The 15485-nt window shown below is 36.8% G+C and overlaps 1 protein-coding gene across 4 annotated transcripts in view; it reads right to left on the reverse strand.

Annotated features, from left to right (window-relative positions):
* The window catches only part of FOXN2 (forkhead box N2), a 97683-nt gene that overhangs the window by 40459 nt on the left and 41739 nt on the right, over window positions 1–15485 (reverse strand). The window lies entirely within an intron of this gene.

Consider the following 15485-nt stretch of genomic DNA (forward strand, 5'->3'; position numbering starts at 1 on the left):
GCTGTCCAGGTTGCCGAACTCAATTCCAACATCTAATGGAAGTAACTATACCCTACTTGTCTTCCACAGATTGGAAGAGAAATACCACCATTTTGAAACATAGATTCAAGTAGTGTTTCATAAATTAAAAAAAAAAAACTACAAGCATTCCCATTTCTACTTGAATGTACCTATTTCTGCGAAAATCTCAGTAAGTAAAGTGAGATTGTTGTGAAAATCATACCATACAAGTTCCTCCTCTCCCATGTTGACTTATCGTGATAGCTAAGTTTTGACCCAATGTACTACAATTTCTAAATTTATCCTCGTATTCATTATCTCATAGGATGATTTTTCTCTTTCTCTTTATCAAACACTACCTGTATTCTAGATTGAATCTTTTCCCATCCTCTAGCTCTCACTTCTTCAACTCCTTTCTTTCTCTGGTAGGCATTTACTATTTTCAAAAATGCTCAATTATATAAATAATGCATACATTAAAACATTATGGATTGGGGTGATGAATGCATAGCTACATGATGGTACTGTGAACAGTTGATTGTATACCGTGGATGACTGTATGATATGTGAATATATCACAATAAAACTGAATTAAAAAAAAAAACATTATGGATAAGACAGAAGCCCCTTTGATCACTACTACAAATCCTACTGCACTGGGCTTATTTTTCTATAACTTATTTTTTATTATAAACAATACCAGAGAAAATATTCTTATATACATTTTGTGCACATATATGAATGTTACTCTAAGGGAGAAATCATAATCTGAGCTGCTGGACAAAGGACATGCACATTTTTAATTATAACTACTGTTAACTTGCCCTGTAGAATGGTATATTAATTTGTACCCCATCAATGGTATGAAATTATCAAAATTTCCTCATCTCCTCACTTAATTTGATATTATCAAATATTTTAACTTTTCACAGTCTAATGGATAAAATCTGGGTTTTTTGTTCTTCTAATTTGTATATCCCTTATTATTAGTGAGGATGAACATCTTTTATTGGCCACTTTATTTCCTCCTCTGTGAACTGCCTGTTCATATTCTTTTTCTGTTTTCCTATTCATATTCTTATTCTATTAGGTTTCTTTTTGCTATAGAATTACAGGAGACCTTTATATATAGTAGCATGCTGCTAATTGTAACATCTCTTTGCAGCTCCACATTTTTTTTTCTTCATGAATTTTTTTTATCTTCATTTTATTGAGATATATTCACATACCACACAGTCATACAAAACAAATCGTACTTTCGATTGTTTACAGTACCATTACATAGTTGTACATTCATCACTTAAATCAATCCCTGACACCTTCATTAGCACACACACACAAAAATAACAATAATAATAATTAGAGTGAAAAAGAGCAATTGAAGTAAAAAAGAACACTGGGTACCTTTGTCTGTTTGTTTCCTTCCCCTATTTTTCTACTCATCCATCCATAAACTAGACAAAGTGGAGTGTGGTCCTTATGGCTTTCCCAATCCCATTGTCACCCCTCATAAGCTACATTTTTATACAACTGTCTTCGAGATTCATGGGTTCTGGGTTGTAGTTTGATAGTTTCAGGTATCCACCACCAGCTACCCCAATTCTTTAGAACCTAAAAAGAGTTGTCGAAAGTGTGCGTAAGAGTGCCCACCAGAGTGACCTCTCGGCTCCTTTTGGAATCTCTCTGCCACTGAAGCTTATTTCATTTCCTTTCACATCCCCCTTTTGGTCAAGAAGATGTTCTCCGTCCCACAATGCCAGGTCTACATTCCTCCCTGGGAGTCATATTCCACGTTGCCAGGGAGATTCACTCCCCTGGGTGTCTGATCCCATGTAGGGGGGAGGGCAGTGATTTCACCTTTCAAGTTGGCTTAGCCAGAGAGAGAGGGCCACATCTGTGCAGCTCCACATTTAATGACATGATATTGCTATCTTGAAATAAGCCATATGGGAATATTTACGGCATTCTGCAAGTGGTTCTTATCACAAATTACCTGTTTGTTTATTATGAGTTCAAAACCATTGATTTATCCTTACATTTTATGTATGTCTTTTAAATCATGTAGGAAGTAAAAAGTAGAGTTATAAACTAAATATACAATAGTATTTAGATTTATATTTAACCCTGTTATTACCCTTACTGGAGATCTTTAAATTTTTAATGTGGCTTCAATCCATTGTCTACTGTCCTTTCCTTTCAACCTAAAGAAACTCTCTTTAGCATCTCTTGTAGGGCCATTCTATAGGTGATAAACTTCCTAAGCTTTTATTTGGAAATGTCTTAATCTCTCCCTCATTTTTGAATGACAGTTTTGCTGGATACAGAATTCTCAGTTGACAGGTTTTTGTTTTTTTTTTTTTTTTTTCCCAGCACTCTAAATATGTCCTCCTACTGCCTTCTTGCCTCCATGATCTCTGATGAGAAATCAGCACTTAATATATTGAGGCTCCCTTGCACAAGACATGTTGCTTCACTTTTGCAGCTTTCAGAATTCTCTATCTTTGGCATCCAACAGTTTGACTATGATAGGTCACAGTCTAGGCCTATTTCGGTTTATCCTGTTTGGAATTTGTTGAGCATCTTGGATATAAATATTCATGTCTGTCATTAAATTTTGGAAGTTTTCAACCATTATTTCTTTGAATATTTTCTGACCCTTTCTCTCTTTCTTATCCTTGTGGGACTCACACAATACATATATTGGTACTCCTGCTGGTGTCCCACAGGTTCCTCAGGCTCTGTTCACTTTTCTTCCTTCCTTCTTTCTTCTGCTTCTCAGACTGGATGATTTCAGCTGTCTTATCTTTAGGTTCACCGATGCTTTCTTCTGCAATCTCCAATCTTCTGCTGAATCCCACTAGGGAATCTGTAATTTCTGTTACTGTGGTCTTCAGCTCCATTGGTTCCTTTTCATAATTTCCATTTCTCTTGATATTCTCTGTTCTAGTTTGCTAATGCTGCCAGAATGCAAAACACCAGAAATGGATTGGCTTTTATAAAAGGGGGTTTATTTGGTTACATAGTTACAGTCTTAAGGCCATACAAGTGTCCAAGGTAACACATCAGCAATCAGGTATCTTCACTGGAGGATGGCAAATGGCTTCCGGAAAACCTCTGTTAGCTGGGAAGGCACGTGGCTGGCATCTGCTCCAAAGCTCTGGGTTCAAAATGGCTTTCTGCCAGGACATTCCTCTCTAGGCTGCAGTTCCTCAAAAATGTCACTCTCAGTTGCTCTTGTGGTGTTTGTCCTCTCTTAGCTTCTCTGGAGCAAAAGTCTGCTTTCAACGGCTGTCTTCAAACTCTCTCTCATCTGCAGCTACTCTCTCAGCTTCTGTTCATTCTTCAAAGTGCCCCTCTTGGCTGTAGCAAGCTTGCTCCTTCTGTCTGAGCTTATATAGTGCTCCAGTAATTTAATTCAGACCCACCCTGAATGGATGGGGCAATACCTCCATGGAAATTATCCAATTAGAGTCACTACCCACTGTTGGGTGGGACGCATCTCCATGGAAACACTCAAAGAATCACAATCTAATCAAAACTGATACGTCTGCCCACACAAGACTACATCAAAGATAATGGCGTTTTGGGGGACATAATACATTCAAACCAGCACATTCTCTTTGTGTTCAACTATCATTTTCCTGATTTCCTTTAGTTTTTTTGTCCATGTTTTCCTTTAGCTCTTTGAGCATATTTACGACCGTTTTTTAAGTCTTTCTTTGGTATGTTCCAGGTCTGGTCCTCCTCAATGACAATTTCTAATACTTTTATCTTCTCCTTTGCCTGAGCCATCATTTCCTGTTTCTTTGTATGTTTTGTAATCTTCTGTTGCAACCTGGACATTTTGGTATTTTAATATGTTGTCAATGGAATTTAGATTCTGAAGTTTCTGTTCCTTAGCTTGTATCCAGTTAGCGATATGACAGAGCTTTCCTTGACTGCCAGTAGGTAATTAAAAAAAAAAAAAGAAAACATTTTCCCAGCCTTTGAAGATTGATTTATGTGAGTGCTCTCCTTCCAGGCTTATTCATACAATTTGTTTAACAAGATAGTTCCAAGGCCAAAAGCTTAGGGACCTAGGACTTCTTCTGTTTACATGGTTCTGAATGACCCCTTCTTCCCTAGGAAATAGTTTCCTTATGGTCCTAGGCACTGTACTGTAAATCCTTAAACCAGCAATCCCTTGCCCCAGACAGCATGAGTTGACTGCTCTCCCACAGTGTTCTGTAGGAGAGTTCCCTGAGTGGCCTTCTACATGCAGACAAGTTCTAAGACAACCAGTGCCTCAGGCCACTACCCCAGACAGATTGGGTCAGACATATATGTTCTCTGTATGTGCACGAGGTTACTCTGCTCCCTCTGGAACTGGGACAGGGATCTGCATAATGCATGGACCGACTGTGTGTTGAGTCTGTGAGGAGTAGGGATGGGGCCAGTCAGGGCACTTCAAGATCCTACCACTTTTTTTTTTTTTTTATTAAATTCAGTTTTATTGAAATACATTCACACACCATACAATCATCCATGATATACAATCCACTGTCCACAGTATGATAACATAGTTACGCGTTCATCACCACAATCTATCTCTGAACATTTTCCTTACATCAGAAAGAACCAGAACAAGAATAAAAAATAAAAGTGAAAAAAGAACACCCAAATCATCCCCTCATCCCACCCCATTGGTCCTTTAGTTTTTATCCCCATTCCTCCACTCATCCATACACTAGATAAAGGGGGTGTGATCCACACGGTCTTCACAATCACACTGTCACCCCCTGTAATCTACATTATTATATAATTGTCTTCAGGAGTCCAGACTGCTGGGTTGGAGTTTGGTAGTTTCAGGTATTTACTTCTAGCTATTCCAATACATTAAAGCCTAAGAGGTGTTATCTATATAGTGCATAAGAATGTCCACCAGAGTGACCTCTCGACTCCATTTGGAATCTCTCAGCCACTGAAACTATTTCATCTCATTTTGCATCCCCCTTTTGGTCAAGAAGATACTCTCAGTCCCACAATGCCAGGTCCACATTCATCCCCGGGAGTCATACTCTGCGTTGCCAGGGAGATTTACACCCCTGGGAGTCGGGTCCCAGATAGGGGGGAGGGCAGTGAGTTCACCTGTCGAGATGGCTCAGTTAGAGAGAGAGAGGGCCACATCTGAGCAACAAAGAGGTACTCAGGGGGAGACTCTTAGGCACCATTACATACAACTTTAGACTCTCCTTTGTGGTAATGAGCTTCCTAAGGGCAAGTCCCATGCTTGAGGGCTCAGCACATCAAACCACCAGTCCCAATGTTTGTGACAACATCAACACCAGTCCAGGTGAGGATGTCCAACACATCCGCACTTTCCCCCAGATCCTCAGGGCTGGGGAGGGGGAGGCTGTAAATATATTTTTTATTATCTGCCCAAATTACTCCAGGATGTGTCACTATTTTACTCCAGCCTATACTAACCTACCGTATCTCACTTCCTATTCAAAGTTCCATGCAATTGTGGTGTTTGAACAAATCGACTGTAGAGTTGTACTGTTTAGAAAATTTGGATCCTGTACCAAATAGGTATCTATTCCCTTGGTCTCATATGAAAGCTGAAGTTTTAAAACACAATCAGTTTCAACCTTTACCCTTTGGCCTGGCTTGCCCTGGTCTTAACCAGACCTGCTTCATTCATATCACTAATTGAAGTCTGGGCTCTTTTTCAGCTTTTTTTTTTTTTTTTTTTGACAGTGGCTGTATGCACTAATACTGACATTCATATCTGCCGAGCTCTAGCTCTGAGTTTCAGGTGTCTCAGAGATATGCATTGTTCCAGAGACAAATCAGGTTATACGCTAGGGGATCAGCATCTCAAAGTTTAGAGATAGGCCTTACACTTCAGGGATAGAGTTAACTGCTGTAAGAGCTTACAATCTAGGGACTATTACAATTATTGTGTCCACGTTAGGCTATGTTCTAAGATTCAATTCTGAGCTTACACATTGTAGTTAGTCCATATTGGTGAGGCATCATCCCTCTCACCATGTTTTCTCCAACATTTTTACTCCTATATATATATTTTCCTACAATTTTATAGAGTTATATTCACATACCATACATTTATCCACAGTGTACAATCAGTTGTTTATGGTATCATCATAAAGTTGTACATTTATCACCACAATAAGCACTTGAACATACTGATTACTACAAGAAAAATTGTTTTTGTTTTTTTTTTTAGCAATAAGAAAAAATGATAAAAAGAAAAATAACATGTCATACAATACAATATACTACTAAGGACAGCAAATAACACCACTACCAAGAATCCCATATTACTCCCCTATATCCCCCTCTCATATACATTTAGCATTGGCATATTGCCTTTGTTACATTTAATGGAGGTATATTACAATGTTACTGTTGACCACAGACTCCAGTTTGCTTTGATTATTTTTTTCCTGAATACCATCCCTTTTTCAAATTTCTACATGGCTGACATTCATTTGCTTTCCCACATGCAAAAACATTTTTATATTTGTATATTTAGTAACAGTCATTGGCTACTCCAGTTTTTGCCACGTTATATAAAAGTCCCAGTCTTTATCATCCATCTTTACCTCTGGTGTCATACATTCTCCTATCCCACCTCTTTCAGCTTTACTCACAGACATCTTTGTTCAGTGTACTTACAATACCATGCTACCATCACACAGTATTATGCTATTTATTTCTGAAGATCCTACCACTTTTAAGTAGCCTTTTATTTGATTCGACACTCACCCTGTTACTGCAGTCCTTTAACTGTTTTTTGGAGCTTTGAGAAAGATGTGTCTGCCAGTTCTTACAGGTTATTCAAAGCTTTTGTTGGGGGATGGACCTGAAGCATCTCACTCTGCTATTTTTATCAGGGTTGCCAAAGGCAATTTTAAAAACTCTTTTGTTGTGTAGATACATTTTTTACTCAGATGTTTTATTATGTATAAAAATCACTCTTACCCAATAGCACATCCTAAAATTGCTTTTATCAAAAGAAGAATAAGTATTTCAATCTACTGGGAAATTAGGTAGACCACTTACTAGAATTAGAATTTGTCTGGAAACATAGGACTAATCCTCTAAGGGAAAAACAGATTACGATAGTCCTGAAAATGTTAAAAAAAGTCCTTAAAGACAAAAAAGAAGACTGTCTATTATAAATATTTTTAGATGTTTTTATTGTATAACTGGGCTTGTAGGAAACTGAGGAATCTACAGAGGCCAAAAATAAAGTGAAAGCAGGAATTATAAGATATCTGAAGCTGGCTTTAGACCTAAAGGTATCTGCCAAAATATTCTATAATGGAATACTAGACTTCCTCTACTACCCCATCTATGGAATCTCATACAGAGCACCTACTCTTAAAATTCTACAAAATTAAACATACATTAATTGAGCCCCACTTTGTACAAGACCTGATAGTCTATCCTAGAAACACAAAAATGAAGACAGGCTCTTGCCCTCAAGGAAAATGTTTACAGTCTAATAAGAGGGCAAACACCTAAACAATGAATACTCTGGCTCTTTGCAAACTTCTTGTTTAAATGTTCATAATCTAATTTCTTCTTTCTTTTTTTATCTGTTGTTTCAGCTTCTGCTTACCCTATTTCACCAGGTCTTATAATTTCTGATAAAAAACAATCTAGTTATATGGTCTGAAAATTAAATCGTACTTGTTTATGGCTATAAGACAGATAGATAACCTGATAGACCTCCTCACTGAAAAAAAAAATGATGGATAAAATTTTTAAATATTTTTAATTGTATCACTGGGCTTGTAGGAAAGTGAGGAATCTACAGAGGCCAAAAATAAAGTGAAAGCAGGAATTGTAAGATATCTGAAGTTGGCTTTAGACCTAAAGGTATCTGCCAAAATATGATTAACTTGACCTTCCATTATGACAACTCATGGAACAGGAAGCCCAAGAGATAAAGGAAGAGGCAGCAGAAACAACAGTTGCATATCTGAAAGATCTCAGAAATTAGAATTATAATAATCAGCATATAAATGTTTGATATTTTATAAAATTAAAAGACAAGTTTGAATATGATCAAGGGTCAAAATACTATTAAAAACAATCAAGCAGAGGAGTAACATCATCAACATGGGGATGTAAACAACTACCGAAAACTTCTCTCCAGAGATTCAGCAGAAAAAGGGGCAATACTGACTTGTTCAAAACTCTGGAGGAAGGTACAGACTGGAGAAGGACCCTACAAATGCTGAACTGAAGACACTGAAAAATACCAGAAATGGAAATTTGCTCATATAGATTATGGTGGTGAATGCATAACTATGTAATTATACCAGGAACCACTGACTGTTCACTTACGATGGATCATAATGGTCTCATTAATATAAACTAACTATAATGAGCAAACACTAAAAATGAATTTGGGAGCATAGGTTATAAGGGGATAGAATGTGGGCATAGAATGGACAACTGATGGTTTAGGAATACAGAACGTTCAATAAGGCTCATTGTAAAGGTTCCTAGATTGTAAGCTGTTACAGAAGTCACATCTATTACTAAATTTTAACAGTTATTTCTAAATTCTGAGATGCTGAGTTCTTTGAGTATAGCCTGGTAGTTCCCTGGAACTTTCGGTATCTGAGTGACACCTGAGACCCAGAGATAAGAGTTCTGCAGCTCTGAAAGCCACCATTACTCCATGCAGCAACTGCTAAAGAAGCTGAAAAAGAGATCAGACTTCAATTAGAGATATGAATGAAACAGACTTGGTTAGGACTAATGTAAATCAGAATACACGGCAAAGGATGATACTGACTATATTTTAAAACTTCAACTTCAATGTGAGACCAAAGGAAGAGATGCTTGATTGGTACAAAATTTAAATTTTCTATAGCACACTCTCTAATTTAACCTGTATGGTCAGTTTATTTAAACAACTTAATTACATGGAACCCAGAATAGGAAATGAGATCCTGTTATTCAGTAGAGGTTAATGTAACCCGATATATTCCAGAGTATTTGGGGCAGAAAATAAAAAAGTATTTGCAAAGTCCCCTTGAGGGACTGTGGGAAAATGTGGAAATACTAAACTTCCCTGCCTGGGAAATTCTCTCAAGCATTAGGGACTCACAAGTTACTAAGCCAAGTCCTCGATATTGGGGCTTCCTCTTATGATTTATTCCTGCAAAAGAGAAGGTAAGCCTACTTATAAGTATGCCTAAGGGTCACCCCCAGAGAACCTCTTTTGTTGCTCAGATGTGGCCTCATTCTATAAGCCAACTCTGCAAATTAACTCACTACCCTCCCCACTACATGCCACAAGACTCCCAAGGGTGTAAGTCTCCCTGGCAACATGGGACATGACTCCCAGGGATGAGCCTGGCCCCGGCATCATGAGATTGAGAATGCCTTCTTGACCAAAAAGGGGAAAAGAAATGTAACAAACTAAGGTTTCAATGGCTAAGAGATTTCAAATAGAGTTGAGAGGTCATTCTGGAAGCCATTCTTATATATCACATATAGATATTTCTTTTTAGTTTCTAGTGTATTAGAATAGATAGAAGGAAATACCTGAAACTACTGAACTGTAATCCAGTAGGCTTGATTCTTTTTTCTTTTTAAATTCAATGTTATTGAGATTGTACACATACCATATAATCATCCAAAGTACACAATCAATTTCCCAAAGTACCATCACACAACTGTGCATCCATCACCACAATTAATTTTTTTTTCAAATTCTTAGAACATTTTCATTACTCCAGAAAAGAAATAAAAACAAAAAAGAAAACTCAAATCCTCCCATACCCCTAACCACCCCCTCCATTATTGACTCATAGTATTGGTTTACTACATTTGTTACTATTGATGAAAGAATGTTAGAATACTACTAACTGTAGTATATAGTTTGTAACAGGTATATTTTTCCCTATATACCCTTCTATTATTAACTTCTAGTTATAGTGTCATACATTTGTTCTAGTTCATGGAAGAGATTTCTAATATTTGTACAGTTAATCACAGACACTGTCCACCACAAGATTCACTGTTTCATACATTCCCATATTTTAACCTCCAACTTCCCTTCTGGTGACATACATTACTCTAAGCTTCCTCTTTACACCACATTCACACACCATTCAGCACTGTTAGCTATTCTCACAATAACATGCTATCGTCACCTCTGTCCATTTCCAAACACTTAAGTTCAACCTAGTTAAACATTTTGCGCATAATAAACAACCACTCCCCATTCTTTAGCCTCGTTCTATATCCTGGTAACCTATATTTCATGTCTATGAGTTTACATATTATAATTAATAATTCATATCAGTGAGACCATACAGTATTTGTCCTTTTGTGTCTGACTTATTTCACTTAATATAGTGCCCTCAAGTTTTCTTCATCAACCCGTTTTTTTTTAAGATAGTTTTGTTCACACACCATTCCATCCTATAAACCATCAATGGTTCCCTGTATAATCATGTATTTATGCATTCACCACCATCACAACTATCTATATAAGGACATCTCCATTTCTTCCACAAAGAAGGAGGAAGAGTCAAAGAAAGTAGAGAGACAAAAGAAAAAATAAAGAAAAAAAAAAATAACAGCTAAAAAGCAACAAAAGAAAAGGTAGAATTAAAATAAAGTACAATAAAAGAGTCACACAACATCACCAATGCCAAGAGTCCCATACCCCTCCTTTATATCCCCCTTTTATAGGCATTTAGCTTTGGTATATTGCCTTTGTTTCATCAAAGGGAGCATAAAACAATGTTTCTATTAACTAGAGTCTCTAGTTTGCATTGACTGTATTTTTTCCCTCAATACCACCCCATTTTTAATACCTTGCAAGGCTGACATTCATTTTTTCTCCCTTATGTAAAAACATATTTGTACATTTTATCACAATTGTTTCACTAAGTTATATAGTTCCAGTCTTTATTTTCCTTCTTTCCTTCTGGTGTCCCACATGCTCTTAACCTTCCTCTTTCAACCATACTCATGGTCATCTTTGTTCAGTGTACTTACAGTGCTGTGCTACCATCACCCAAAATTGTGTTCCAAACCTCTCACTCCTCACTTTTCCTACATGTCTGTAGTGCTCCCTTTAGTATTTCCTATAGAGCAGATATCTTGTTCACAAACTCTCTCATTGTCTGTTTGTCAGAGAATATTTTAAATTCTCTCTCATATTTGAAGGACAGTTTTGTCAGATATAGGATCCTTGGTTGGTGGTTTTTCTCTTTCAGTAACTTAAATATATCACACCACTTCCTTCTTGCCTCCATGGTTTCTGCTGAGAAATCCACATATAGTTTTATCAAGCTTTCTTTGTATGTGATGGATCACTTTTCTCTTGCTGCTTTCAGGATTTTCTCTTTGCCTTCGACATTGAATAATCTGAATATTAAGTGTCTTAGCATCGGTCTATTCAGATCTATTCTGTTGGGGTATACTGTGCTTCTTGGATCTGTAATTTTATGTCTTTTATAAGAGATGAGAAATTTTCATTGATTTTTTTTCCCTATTATTGCTTCCTGCCCCTTTTCCCTTCTCTTCTCCTTCTGGGACACCCATGACACATGCATTCATGTGCTTCATGTTGTCATTCAATTCCCTGAGCCATTGCTCGTATTTTTCCAATCTTTTCCTATCTCTTCTTTTGTGTGTAGAATTTCAGGTGTCTTGTTCTCCAGTTTCTGAATGTTTTCTTCTGCCTCTTGATATCTGCTTTGTATGTTTCCATTGCATTTTTCATCTGTGTTGTGCCTTTCATTTCCATAGATTCTGCCAGTTGTTTTCTCAAACTTTTGATTTCTACCTTATGTTCACCCAGTGTTTTCTTTACATGCTTCATCTCTTTTTCCATATCTTCCCTAAACTTTTTGAATTGATTTAGCATTAGTTGCTTCAATTCCTGTATCTCAGGTGAAGTGTAAGTTTGTTCCTTTGACTGGGCCATATCTTTGTTTTTCCTAGTGTGATTTTGGTTTCTGTTGTCTAGGTATTTGTTTTCCTTGATTACCCCAATCAGATTTTCCCAGACCAGAATGGGCTCAGGTCTCAGAAGGGGGCAATATTCAGTATCAGGTTCCCCTGAGGGTGTGTCTTAGAAGATTGACAGACTTTCCTGTGAGGCCCCTAGCCACCATGCTTTTCCTAACCTGCCCAGCAGGTGGCACCTATTGGCCTGTCACTCCCCACTGGTGTAAAGAGGTGTGGCCCCTTTAATTTTCAGGTTAAGTTGTTTCTGGATTGCTTGTTTTCCCCCAAGCCCTAGGGTCTGAGTTCTGAAGGGAGGGCAGACACTTGGGCTGGGCCCCACCTCCCTCCTCTTAGGGAAGATACACCCCCTAGGGAGTTATCTTCTGCATTTGAATTGCTCCTTTGTCTCTCTGGGTCAGAGTGCTGCAAATTGAAAATGGTTGAGGCTCTCCATTGAGCCACTCAGGTTGAGAGAGAAAAAGGGAAAGAAAGCCCCTTTTCAGAGCTAGTCCATAGGCCCCCCAGTTTCGCCCATCAGCCAGATAGAACATCTGTTCTTCTGGGCTCTCTTTCCTGGGGCAAAGGCACCTTCTGGCTCTGTAAGTTCAGCCCCTAAAAGTCTTTGTATTTTTTTTCTTTTTATAATTAATTATTTTTCTGTCCGTCAGCCCTACTTCCTCTCCACTGGGAGTGACCTCAGGGTACTTAGCTGCTTGTTAGGGGTTTGTCTATGTTTGTAGCTTGTATTCAGCAGTCCACATTTGTTAATTAAAACCCCAGTTGGAGCTGCGCTGAATTTGTTGGCTCCAGGAATGCTGCTTTCTCCTACAGTGAGGTCTTGCAGCTCAGCCTGCCGTAGGGGGAGGGGGCTCCTGGCACAGTTCTGCAGTTTTTACTTACAGATTCTATGCTGCGATCTCAGCCATTCCACCCAACCTAGGTTGCTGCATGATGGGCAGTCACAGTTGTCCCCCAGCAGTTGTTTCAGATTATTTACTAGTTGTTCCTGGTTGTTTATTAGTTGCTCCAGGGGACTAACTAAACTTCCACATCTCTCTATGCTGTCATCTTGCCCCTCCTCCCAGCAGCCTTGATTCTTGATGATGACTGTGTAAGTATATAGCTTTTATGGGGTGACCATTTGATTATGAAAATCTTGTGACTGACACTCCCTTTATCCACTGTATGGGCAAATGAGTAATAAAATAAAGACAAAAAATATATAAATAAATAATAGGGGGGATAAGGGGCATGGGATGTTTTGGGTGTTCTTTTGTATTTTTATTTTTTTGGAATAATGAAAATGTTCTAAAATTGACTGTGGTGATGAATGCACACTATATGATGATACTATGAGCCACTGATTGTATGCTTTGGATGGATTATATGGTGTGTGACTATAATTCAATAAAATTGCATAAAAAATCAAGCAGATTTGAAAAAGAATCAAAGGGAATATCTAGAAATAAAAAATATGGTAACTGACATTAACAAATCATCATCAGGCTAAACAATAGATTAGATGCAACTGAGAAAAGAATCAGTGAAACAGAAGATGAATTTTAAAAAATCTATAGAATGCAGCCCAGAAAGATTAAAAGATGGAAAATATGAAAGAAGGTTAAGAGACATGGAGGATACAGTGAAAAAGTTTAATAAAGTCTAATCATAGTTCTAAGTAATAGAAAGAATGGAAAAGCAATATTCAAAGAAATAATGGTTGAAAAATTTCCAGCATTGTCAAAAGACAGAAAGAAAAGACATTACTATTAAGAGAAAAAGACAGGTGATTTCTCAAAAGCAATGAGTCTAGGAATGTATATATCCACTATCCTTCAAGTGCAAATATGGTTAAATTTCAAACTACAACTGAGAATGTCTACTGTCCAAAGACATGCACTAAGGAAATCCTAAATGCATAACAATAATTCTGGAAGGAATGTCTGAAGTGCAAGAAGGAATGATAAACAATGATACAACTATGAGAGTAAATATAAACGATGAGAGACTATATAAAAACAATAATGAAAAATGTAATTTGTAGTGTTAAAAAGAGAATATCTTGGTTGACAAAAGCATAAAAGAGTGTGTGTGGTGGTGGGGAGACTAATATTAAAACATTTTACAGACCTTGTATTATTCCTACAAAGGGTATGAATATGATTATGCTATTTCTTTATTATATCTGCATATTAAAGTAGTCATAGTAACCACTAAAAGAGAAGAGAGACAATAACATTATCAAAGTAACAGAGGAAAAATAATGAATGAAGGGGAAAAAGTTTTCAAAAGAAGGCAAGGAGAAGGAGGCTAAGGAGTAAATGGTAAACACTGGGAAAACAAAGATTTTCTTCTTAAAATTTATTTAAAAGATAAAATTCACTGCTTTAAGCAAATATAATAATGTATTATGTGGTTTATAAAATGTATGACAATGATAACAGAAAGGAAGGAGGGAAAGGGGGAAGTATACAGTTGTATGGTTCTTATAATACAGGTGAAATGGTATAATAATATTTGAAGGCAGACTGTGATAAATTAAAGACATTCTGAAAGCCACAGAACAACCACTAACAAAAATAAAACAAAGAGATATACCTAATAAACCAACAGCAGAGATAAAACTGAATCTTAAAAAAATACTCAACCCTTGCTTCTATGCCAGCTAAGTCCCAAAATCCAGAGGCAACAGTCTCTTCAAGAACATCAAATAGATGTGTCCCCTTTGCTCACAAAGTTGATACCCTTTTCAACATGAACAGGTTAGGGTGGTCACTGCCTAGACATCCCTGTAGGATGGGAAAGTGATTAAAGTAGAGGAAGGGGTAGTAAAGACAAGATGGAATTTAACAAAGGATTATGAATACTGAATCTTCATATAATTTTTTCTTAGTTGCTAGGGTATTAGAATTGCTAGAAGGAAAGAACTGAAATGGTGGAACTGTAACCTACAGCATCCTTTGAAGTTTGTTCTATAGCCACTTGTTAAATCGTACCTTGAAAGCTATACCTTTTTGTGTATATGTTAGATTTCACAATAAGGAAATGACTGAAACTATGATTAATAAAACTCATGATAACTTTGGAAATTTCCTATATATCTACTTATTAAATCATACTTTGAAAGATACACCTTTTTGTATATATGTTATATTTCATAATAAGGAAATAGCTGAAACTATGGAATTGTAACATAATATTGTTTGAAATTTGCTAACAACTTGTTAAATTGCACTTGGAATGTTATCACTTTTATGTGTATGTATTATATTCTACAATAAAACTATGATTAAAAAAAAAACCCAAAAGAAGGCAGAGAAAGCAGAAAAAAGGAAAAAGAAGAGATAAAGCAAATAAAAAACAAATAGCATGGTGAAAGATTTAAACACAATCATGTCAATTACATTAATGTAAATGGTCTGCATTCTAATTAGAAAGCAGATTGTCAGACTGAATACGAAAAATATACTGATACAATTATAGGAGCACTA

This window comes from Choloepus didactylus, chromosome 17 (genome assembly GCF_015220235.1).
Source record: "Choloepus didactylus isolate mChoDid1 chromosome 17, mChoDid1.pri, whole genome shotgun sequence".
Classification (NCBI taxonomy): domain Eukaryota; kingdom Metazoa; phylum Chordata; class Mammalia; order Pilosa; family Megalonychidae; genus Choloepus; species Choloepus didactylus.